Raw genomic sequence first — 10,738 nt, forward strand, 5'->3', positions numbered from 1 at the left:
CCTCTGGTTAAGCGCTCTGATACCTCCGGGTCTAGACAGCGCTATATAACCGTTGCAAATCAAATAAACTAAAAACTGGTTTTCCCTGAATGCTGAGACATGAGTAACATGACTGAAGACCGATGGAGCTGCTAGACAGCTAATGAGGAGATTGACCTTGGTTTCCCCCTTGACCGTCACCTACCCAGCCCGACATTGGGCAAAGTTCCTCCTCGTCTGCCTGCTATTACTCCTTCCTCCCCTCCCTCCTACGAATCTTGTAACATTGTTTATGTGTACTGTATCCTACTATGCTCTTGTATCTGATGTAAATTTTAACGCAACAATCCTAAATGTGAAGTTCTCTGATACCCTCATGAATCAAGCTCGCGCTATATAAAACTTTATAAATAAATAAATAAATAAATAAGCAGAGGGATGTCAGCAGATACTGCCACATTATCATGAAATGAGCCAGTAGTACAGCTGGTAGCAGCTTCGTCACTACTGAGTTTGCAGTATGAATGCTCCTTGACACACCAAGTAAGCACTTTATATGGTCTAGGCTAGGGTGTGCAGCATTGCATGCTTAAACAAATAATACATTTTTAACACAGTCATGTTGAAAACAATAAACCTGCAGCAAAAGAAACACTCCCTTCTCCTCCTCCTCCTCCTCCTCTTCATTGGGAACATTGGTCTATCTTCCTGGTGAATAACAGCAACCTTTAATAATGACCAATCGCACTAGGCAGAACAACACTGCCAATGAAGACATTCCGTGTGTGTGGGGGGCGAGCGGGTTGCTAGTGTCCAGGTTCGTACTAAGGCTGGTAGTGTGTCAAATGAAAGTTTATGGCGCTTCCCAACATAGCTGAGGGAAAGGAAGTGACATATCAATTACTTTTTCCGGCACAAAAAATAATTTCTTAAATGTAAATACATCAAATTCAACTCCTATGCCAACATTACCGAAACAATTGGTGAACTACATTTTTGTGGTGAACCAGAAACCATCAAATAGTTTGTAAGATTCAATTACAATTGTAAAAAAAGAAAAAATGCAGCAGCAACCAAAATATGCACAAATGCAAACTCCACGCTGAACAAGTGCAAAGCGATTTTATAAAGATAAGAACATATGCAACTTTCGACAATAACTATATCTAAATCAAAGCGTCTATTGAGTAATGAAGATTTAGCCGAACCGCTAGTTTTCCTTTGTCCAGCTGGTGGGAATTGCTAAAATGACCCTTTCCCAGAAGAAATGATTAACTAAATAACAAACTTTGGCAAAGCTAATAGATCTGCCTTTTGTTCGGGAAGTATTTGGCGATAGCAGAGTGAATTTGTGTGTTTTGTACAGCTAACCTAGAAAACAGAGGGGCATATTATCAAGGGTGGCGATAGTGAATTTTCGTCGCTTTAGAGGCCGTAATTCTATCGCCCTATTAGCAAGCTGTCGCTAACAGCAGTTAGCGACAGCTTTTAGGTGATAGCGTGCGGTTTGGGGCCCGCTTTGCATGTTAGCGATATTTATCGCTACTGAATTGCAAAGTGGGCATACCCAAACTGTTAGCGACTGAAAACAGTTGCTAACATCGCTATCGCCGATTAGCAAGGCAGGCGTAGCGATGGAAATATTCGCGCTAAGCGCGAATATCTCCAAATACTAACACCTGCCCATACCAGTTCTTAGCCATGTTATCCAATGGGAGGTGGATAACATGGCTAAGAGCATTTAGTGGCTAATGTGTGAATATCGCTGTATTCTCAGCGATATTCACGCATTTTGCCGCTATCGCCGGAAAATGTATCGCTTTGGAGATAAACGTTGCTAATAGCACGTTATCTCAGCGATACATTCCAGCGATGCTTAGCGATAAAAAAATCGTCGCTAAGCCTATTTAGCGATAAATATCGCTACTCGTTGGTAATATGCCCCAAAGTCCCATAAAGAAGTAGCATCTTGGTCTACCACAATATGTAAGCTGTGAGTTGATCTCTTCAACTAAACACACTGTACAAGCAGAGATAAGGCGCATTTGTGTCACACTGACTTTTTCCCAAATTTTCCCAAATGTTAACACAAGGCGCTACTCCTTCACATTGTATTGTATTGTAATTGTATTTATATAGCACTTACAACCCCTGACGAGGAATCAAAGCGTTTTCAGCAAATACCACACTAAGACATACCCCAAAACGATTAGCGGTGTATTAGTATAGGGAAATATGAGTATAGTATTTGTTGGAACTGGCGCTTCTTGCAGGGTCATCCTCAAACTTTTTGCTTCTTCCTCCCTTATTTTTCCTGACCCGTGGCTGTTGGCAATAGGACTCTGCGCACTTTACCACTGCTGATCAGTGCTAAAGTGCATATGCTCTCTATGTAAATTGTTATCATGATTGGATATACATGATTGGCATATTTGATTCACCATGAAGTCCCTAGTAAAGTGCACTGGGTGTGCCAGGGCTGGTGATGACAAATGCTACTAATGGGCCTGCAGCACTGATTGTGCCACCCACATGAGTAGCCCTAAAATGGTGTCTCGGGCCTGCCACTGCAGTGCCTGTGTGCAGTTTAGAAACTGCCATGTCCTCCTGGTCAGTGTCCCCACTGACCAGGCCTAACCCTTCCCTTTTTGTGCACATCAGTCACCCCTATGGAAGGCCCAAGGTACCCCCCTGGGCAGGGTGCAGTGTATGTAAAAGGTAGAGCATGTACTAGTGCAGGTAACATGCTCTGGTAGTGAATGGCAGCCATTTTCGTTTTTCACTATTGTAAGGCTATCTTGCTCCATAGATTAACATGGGGGATGCTGGCTACAGTGGTTAAAAGCCTTTCTTCTCATAGGAACAAGATAGGACATAAGTATCTAGTATCCCTGAACTCAGAATTTAATAACACATCTTTTAGGAAAGGTTGTTTTTAAATCCTGTGTTTGAGAACAGCACTTTTAGAAAGTTGCTATTCTCTTGTCTGACCCTTCTGTGTGCCTGGGCCTGTTTGTGTATTGACTGTCTGGTTTGAGAGTGACAGGGGCAGGGGAATTCCCCAGGAGGCTGGCTGAGTCAGCCCTAGGCTGAATGACTGCATTTGCAACTGGAGTGGTGGGAGGAGTTAGCACCTGGGCCTCAATGGGCTGTGCCTGCCTTCCACAATGCTGGCTCCAACGCCTGCTGGGCGGCTGAGGACCCTGCCCCTCACTCTGAAAGGAAAGAGGCAGCCAGCAAAACAAAGTACTCAGGAAACACCCAGAACTGGTTTAGGCCGGGCTCAGGGCCCACATGCACAGAGAGAACAAAGACTTTAGGGGTATAAGTACAGGACCCCTGACAACAGAAAATTAGATCATCCTGGAATCAAGAAGGAACCTCTGCCAAGGAGAAAGCTGACTCTGAAGAAGGAAGATTGTCCTGCTGTTGCTCTGCTGGACTGACCTGCTGTTGCTTTGCTGCCAAGGAGAGGGGAAGGACTTTGCTGTGTGCTGTGTCCCCTGTCTTGAAGGAATCTCCAAGGGCCTGAGAAGAGCTGCCTCACTGTTTTGAAGTCCCAGGAACAAAAGGACTTCACCCCCAGCTTCCCTGAACTCTGCTGAGAGAGTTCTGTCCTTCCTAGAGTGCTTGATCCAGTTGTGGGGCCTCTGGAAGTTGTACCTGTGCTGGGAAGCTTAAAACTAAGCTTGAGAGACTTTTAAAACTGAAAAGTGTTGGATCGCTCGCTTGCGGAGCGCATCCCCGACAGTGCGAGAAGTTTCCCGCTGCTACGAAGGTCGAGATCGTCGCAGCGCCTGACGCCGCTGCCAGAGCCGTCGCATCCTTCGTTTGCGGGACGCACCAGAACGGTGCTGGAAAGTCGAACATCGCTGCGAGTGTCATCGCAGAGCCTGTCGTCGCTGGGTGAGATCGCTTGCTTGCGGACCGCATCACGTCGCTGCGAGCATCGTCGCAGAAACATCGCATCGAGGAGCCGCGGGAGAGAGGATCACCGCTGGACCGCGCATCGTCGCCCCGGAGATCGTTGCAGCCCCTACGAGATCATCGCATCGTGCCTTTGCGAGAACAGACTTCCTACGGAACCTACGCACCGGAATCCATACAAGTGGCCTTCCTCCCCGTAAAGACCGGATTCGTCGCAACACGCCCGCTGCTGCAGCGGGGCTGCCGCAAACGCCTCCCCAGGGTCTCTGGAGCAACGCATCGCTTGTTTTCCACCGCACCAGCTTCTGCTTTTGGAACTTTGTTGCAACTAAAAGGTACTGTGAGTAAAAGTGACGCAACTGTGATCTTTTCACGCATCTGTGGATTATTTTATCGCAACGTAAAGAACTTTATCGCAAACCTTAAGAACTCCTTTGAAACCATATTCTTGAACTGTGTATGTTGGACTTTTGTCGTTTTGGTCTTGTTTAGTTTAGATTAAATACCTTTATTTTTCTAAACTGTTGTGGAGTCAGTTTGTGGTGTTTTCACTGTGTTACTGTGAGTGTTGGTACAAATACTTTACGCATTGCCTCTGGTTAGCCTAGACTGCTCGTGCCAAGCTACCTAGAGGGTGAGCAGGGGTTATCTCAGAGGGTTATCTCCTTGCCCTGACTAGAAGCCAGGGTCCCTATTTGGACAGTGGTACCTACCTCGGCCAACTAGAGACCCCCAGTTCTAACAGTATTGGTATAGGGAGGTATGAGGTAATTTGACATGTGAGTCTGTTAATTGGATTTAAATACTCACTGGAAGTCATGGAGAGAGAAGCACATAGTTGATAACCATGGGACGGAAACTGCACTCCTAATGATAATGGAGGAAGCGAGGAAAGTGCTGGATCGTGGAGGAACAGTGGCAGTTATCCTATTGGATCTCACGGCCACGTTTGATACAGTAAACCATAGGATCTTACTAGACAGACTCAGAGAGATAGGAATCAAAGGAAATGCCTTAGCTTGGCTGAAGTCCTTCCTATCAGACAGAACTTTCCAAGTGTTCGAAGGCAGGTACAAATCAAGAGAGATACCTCTCACTTGCAGAGTCCCGCAAGGCTCATCTCTTAGCCCCACCCTTTTTAACGTGTACATGAGACAACTAGCCGAGATAGTACAGCCGTATGGTGTCACAATTGTGGCCTACGCAGACGACACACAACTTGTAGTAGCCCTAGAACACCCTAAAGAAAACCCCATCGACCTTAAGTCATGCCTGGAACAGGTAGCCACCTGGATGGAGCAATCGTTCCTCAAACTCAATGGGGACAAAATGGAGCTAATGATCCTCGGAAATAAGGCCGAGTCACACACTAACATAATCTGGCCTAGCCACCTCGGTCCCCCTCCCCAGCCCAAAGAGAAGATTAAGCTTGGGAATCTGGCTAGACAGCTCACTCAAGCTCGACCACCAAGCAGTCCTAGCAGCAGCTGCATGCTTTGGCATCCTAAAACAACTTAGAAAGATTTTACCACTTCTCCTGGACACTGTGCGCAGAACCATGGTACAATCTTTGATTCTCCCCCGGCTGGACTATTGTAATTCACTCTACCTAGGAACCCCTAAAACCACGATCAGGAAGCTCCAGATAGTGCAGAACGCAGCAGCCAGACTACTTCACATTATTCCAGGAAAACAATCAGCGAAACCAGCATTAATAGCTCTACACTGGCTGCCCATAGCAGAACGTGTCAAATTCAAAGCACTATGCATTGCCCACAAAACTCTCTGGAACACAGGCCCAAAAAAAATCAAGCCCTCCTTACCTTTCACCGACCTTCACGTAACCTTAGATCCGCCAACCTTTTCCAATCCAAGACACCCAAAACAAAGAGAGCAATAGCAGGCGGACGTATGTTCTCATATAATGCATCCATCTTATGGAACTCTCTCCCAACCATGCTCAGATCCAATCCTGACCATCTAACGTTCAGGAAACAACTAAAAACATGGCTATTCCAGAACATTTACTAGACCTCCTTGCCTAGTCCGTTGCTTGACAGCGCTGGGATGCCTATGGGTAGCCATGCGCTCAACAAGAATTGATTAATAATAATAATAATAATAAATCTTTCTATTTTAGAACAGTCCATGCAGTTTTTTCTGAGTCCAAAGCTCCTAATTCTAGAAAGTGATGTGGATCATTCATGGCATGTTCTCCCAACTCCTTCCAAAGAAAAAGGATTCAATATTTTATCTTTCAGCTATGAATGCACAAAGAAAGAAGACAGAGAGAACTGAAAAAAGGTGGGGGGTAGAATAGTAACTTGCACTCGTGAAAGGATTTTTATTTTTCACAAATTCTCGACTTAAATATTTAAACGACTTACATATGGATAATTATGGTGCAGTGAACATGGCACCTCTTGCAGACAACCACATTACAAAAGAAAGTATTGGCAAAGACAATAGGTCTCAGCTTTAAATGGCAGAGCACTTGACATTTTCAACAAGGTCCATGCACTCATCTGGCCAGAAATCTTGACATTGAGTCCCTCTTACAAATGGCCACCTTGCCTCATGACGTTAAGATCTGCAAGAATCACATGGACATTGTATGGGTCATGAACACACATGCATCGTGACGTGTGCCTGTGCATGTTTCACGAGGCATGGCAAGTACTTTTAATTTACCTTTGTTACATGGTAAGCTACCTCATTACAATGGCACATTCAAATATTAAATAAGGAAAACAAATGTATGTGCAGAGTGTAAAAAAAAGACACAAGCTGCCCGGCAACACTTGACAGCTACTGGCACTGATGGAAAAAAAGCACAAACAGCAGGGGGGGAAGAGGGGCGGGAAGCATTAGAGTGCAGTGAGGGCTGTGAAAAAGTGCACAGAGGATGAGGAATATTTAAAGGCATACTTAAAGAGAACATGGAAACACACTCCAATGAAGTACTCAAGAGTAAATGAAAAAATTATCCCTCAAATGTCATGCAAGGATGCAACTCATCCAAGAAGAAAGATGTGAGTTAGACAAAAATGCTCCTGGTTAGGACAAACACAAGAATAGGGAGAAAAGCCATGGAATCAAGACTAGACAGCTGAGGTAGAGACCAAAGCTATTCAATCAAGAGCAAGGGGATGACCCCAAGGCCACTCTAAACATATACAATGTATTGGAAACAATAGATCTTCCCAAAATACAAATAAAGCTGTCAGGAGCAAGACCTACAAATAAAGACATACGAGTCCCAGGAGGGAGCACTGAGAGCATCTGAAGGAGGAAGAGTGAGAGAAAAGTGAAGTGAAGTTAAAGCATGGCAATTAAGGATCCACTTTTACTTTTCAATATCATAAATGTAGCAGGCAACAAGTTGACAATGGCTTTAGTCAATAACACACTGAGTTACAATTGCAACTCCATACTTTCAGGGAGATGGTGAATGATGACCTTCTGCCTATCCAAATGTGTGTCAGTCAAAGCAGCAGATATGTCAGACTCACTCTTACAAAAGGCATTTGTTAGAAATGGGGGTCTCTGGTTGGCAATGGTATGCACCTTTGTCCAAGTAGAGACCCTTCTTACTAGTCAGAGTAAGGGGGATAAGCTTCTAAAATAACCCCTGCTCACCCCCTTAGTAACTTGGCACGAGCAGACAGGCTTATCTCAGAGGCAGTGTGTAAAGCATTTGTGCACACATAACGTAATACAGTGAAAACACTACAAATGGACTCTTCACCAGTTTAGAAAAATAAGTAATCTTTATCTAAACCAAACAAGACCAAAACAACAAACATCCACAATACAGTAATAAAAATGTATTTCTTAGAAGGTAAAAACAGTTCTGTCCTTAGCAAACTATAGATGCAACACTTTCAACACAAAGTACTTTGGATGTGTCAAACTCCTAAACAAAAACAGCCGCAGGGAAGGTGATGCATCGGTTCCTTATGTGCAGGGAAGGTGATGCGTCGGTTCCTTACTCCAGGGTAGGTGATGCATTGGTTCCTTACTGCCACGCAGGGGAGGTGATGCGTCTGTTTCTTATTGATGGGGAGGTGATGAATCGGTTTCTTACTGCAGCTGCGGTGTCCTTGTAGACTTGCCGCCACGATGCATGGGGTTAGGGGGTGCGTCAGTTCTTAATGCTGCAGCGGCGATAGCGCTGCATGGATCTCTCCAGCCGCCCGCGGTCCCACAATGTGTGGGTTCTTGCAGCCGCAGAGCAGGGCCTGAATTGGAATCAGTGCAGCGTTCTCAGACTTTGTAGATTGGTGCACGCGATACGGCATGAGGCGATTTCTCTAGCAGGGAGGCGCTGCATCAGATTTGATCCAGCGGAAGCGGTGTAAATTATACTATCATACACATTGAAACTACTATATCATAAATAGGATTTTCCACCATAATCAAAGTGTGGGCCCATGGAAACTCAATACCCACTTTCAAATCATCAGGTCCTCCAATAGATCTTTAGTAGAGCTAATAGGTTTCTAGATCATAGGAAAACGGATGCTATTTCATTCATGAGGATCTCTAATGAAGAAAATGGCTAACTAAAAACCAAAGACACAATATGCAATATGCACATAATTCATTAATAAAGACAAACTCTGAATACTTATCAAGTTACTTTTATCTAAATATTTCAAAATATGAATGGTCAATACGCAAGCACATACGAATCCTAAATTCTGTGTTATTTCAACATTACAGGTAATTTCACAATAAAGGAAACACAGCTCATGACGGTACATCAATATTTCAATGACAAGTGAAGAGAAGAGAGGAGAAAGAGACAAAAGGATAAATCATTGCAAATTCAGAATGCAATTCAGAATGTTTATACAAACCTAGATCAGAGAAATACTAATGCACAAATTGCACAAATCAGAAATAGCTAACCCTTCGGCCGTAAAGGTATAAATTGATCATCACCACCAGCTGATGAAGTGCAAAGTAATCAGGAGAGTCAAGCTCAGGAATTGCAAGGATATTAGCCAGTCAGAGTAACACAGAGAGTCCAGCAGCAAGGCTCTCTTCTCATAGAAACAGCTACTTCTTAGTTCTTTTTTCACAGTAATAATTATACCCCAAAATGTTAAAAGTTCATCCCCCTAAACTAGCAAATTCACAGCTCCTCATAATTCCAGGGGTCAGACTTATGGGGTGATCTTCGTTCTAGCCAGTACATCTTAGTTTTTCTGTTAAAGTTTGTTGTTAGAAAAATACGTCATCATCACTCTTCGAAAGTAGGGAACCAATTGTAGTCATTTCGTGTCCATGCGCTCGCTTACACATCAGCTTGCAACATAGTTGACACAATTATTCATAGAAAGAAATATTCTAATCGTAAGAAGAGGAAATCCTAGTGATTGCCTCATATACAGCTGAACAAATAAATCAGCATCTTGCTTCTTGCGACCTGGTCGCTGAGGCCCATGTGAATGAGACCCTGTCTAAACATCTTCAAATTGCCAATATCCTTGACCCTTGCCAAAATGGGTTTCGGCCAGGTCAAAGCACCGAGACAGCTCTCCTTGTTATGACGGAACACCTACGTACCGTGTTGGATTCCGGACAGACTGCGGCACTGGTCTTACTTGACCTCAGTGCCGCGTTTGACACGGTTTCACACATGATACTGCTCCATCGTCTAGGAGAAGCAGGTGTCACAGGGAGGGCACTGGACTTGTTTCGATCATTTCTATCAGATCGCACCTTCCGGGTTGCTATTCCCCCATTTGAGTCCAAACCCTATTCCATCGAGCAGGGAGTACCTCAGGGGTCGGCACTCAGCCCCACGTTGTTCAACCTGTATGTGCAGCCGCTGGCTGTGGTCGCCAAGCAGTGGGGCCTGAATATGGTATCCACCGCTGACGATACACAGCTGGCGGTTGCCCTTAGTGGGGATGCCGACTCCGAGGCTTCCAGGTTCAGAGATGGTTTGATTGGAGTGGCTGGCCGGATGACGGCGAACTGTTTACAGCTCAATGCAAAGAAAACAGAGGTTTTAATCGTGGGCAAACACAGTAACCTCTGGGGCGATCAATGGTGGCCCTCTGAGCTAGGCTCAACTCCCATTCCAGTGTCTGAGGTGAAAAATGTGGGTGTCTAGTTGGATCCCGCTCTTAGTTTCTGCGGACACACCAAAAAAGTAGCCGCTACCTGATTTGGTATTTTGCGTGAGCTTAGGCCAGCCCTGAGATTTTTTGACGCCCCGACCAGACAGCTGATAATTCAGGCCACCATACTCTCGCGATTAGATTATGCGAGTTTACTCTTGCTGGGGGCCATTCAGGCAGAAGTCATTCGGATGCAACGTGTACAGAACGCTGCGGCTAGAGCCCTGGTGGGCCTACCCAGGTTCTGCTCGGCGAAAGCTACCATCTATAAGCTCCATTGGCTCCCTATGGCTCAAAGGATTGAGTTTAAGACTCTCTGCCTCTCTTTTAAAATTCTCAAACTGTCCTCCCCCCTGATTTTGGCGCATCTTCTTACCATCTATGTTCCCTCCCGTTCCTTAAGGTAATCGGGCCAAAATCTGGTGATAGTTCCACGGGTCAAGCGCTCTCGGGCTGGAGGTCGTTCTTTCCGTTACCTCGCGGCCAAGCTCTGGAACTCACTACCAGCTCATATCCGTGCCCTTGAGGACTTGTATGCTTTTAGGAGGGCCATCAAAACATTCCTTTTTCCTTCTGGCCCATTATAATTCCCTGGTCTCTCCCTCTTTGCTTTGTTCAGTTATGTATTGGTATTTTCTGTTGCCAGCTAAAGCGCCAGGACGCCCCTTTGCTGGGGCAGCTGTGCGCTATAGAAATCA

This window comes from Lissotriton helveticus, chromosome 1_1 (assembly GCF_964261635.1).
Source record: "Lissotriton helveticus chromosome 1_1, aLisHel1.1, whole genome shotgun sequence".
Classification (NCBI taxonomy): Eukaryota; Metazoa; Chordata; class Amphibia; order Caudata; family Salamandridae; genus Lissotriton; species Lissotriton helveticus.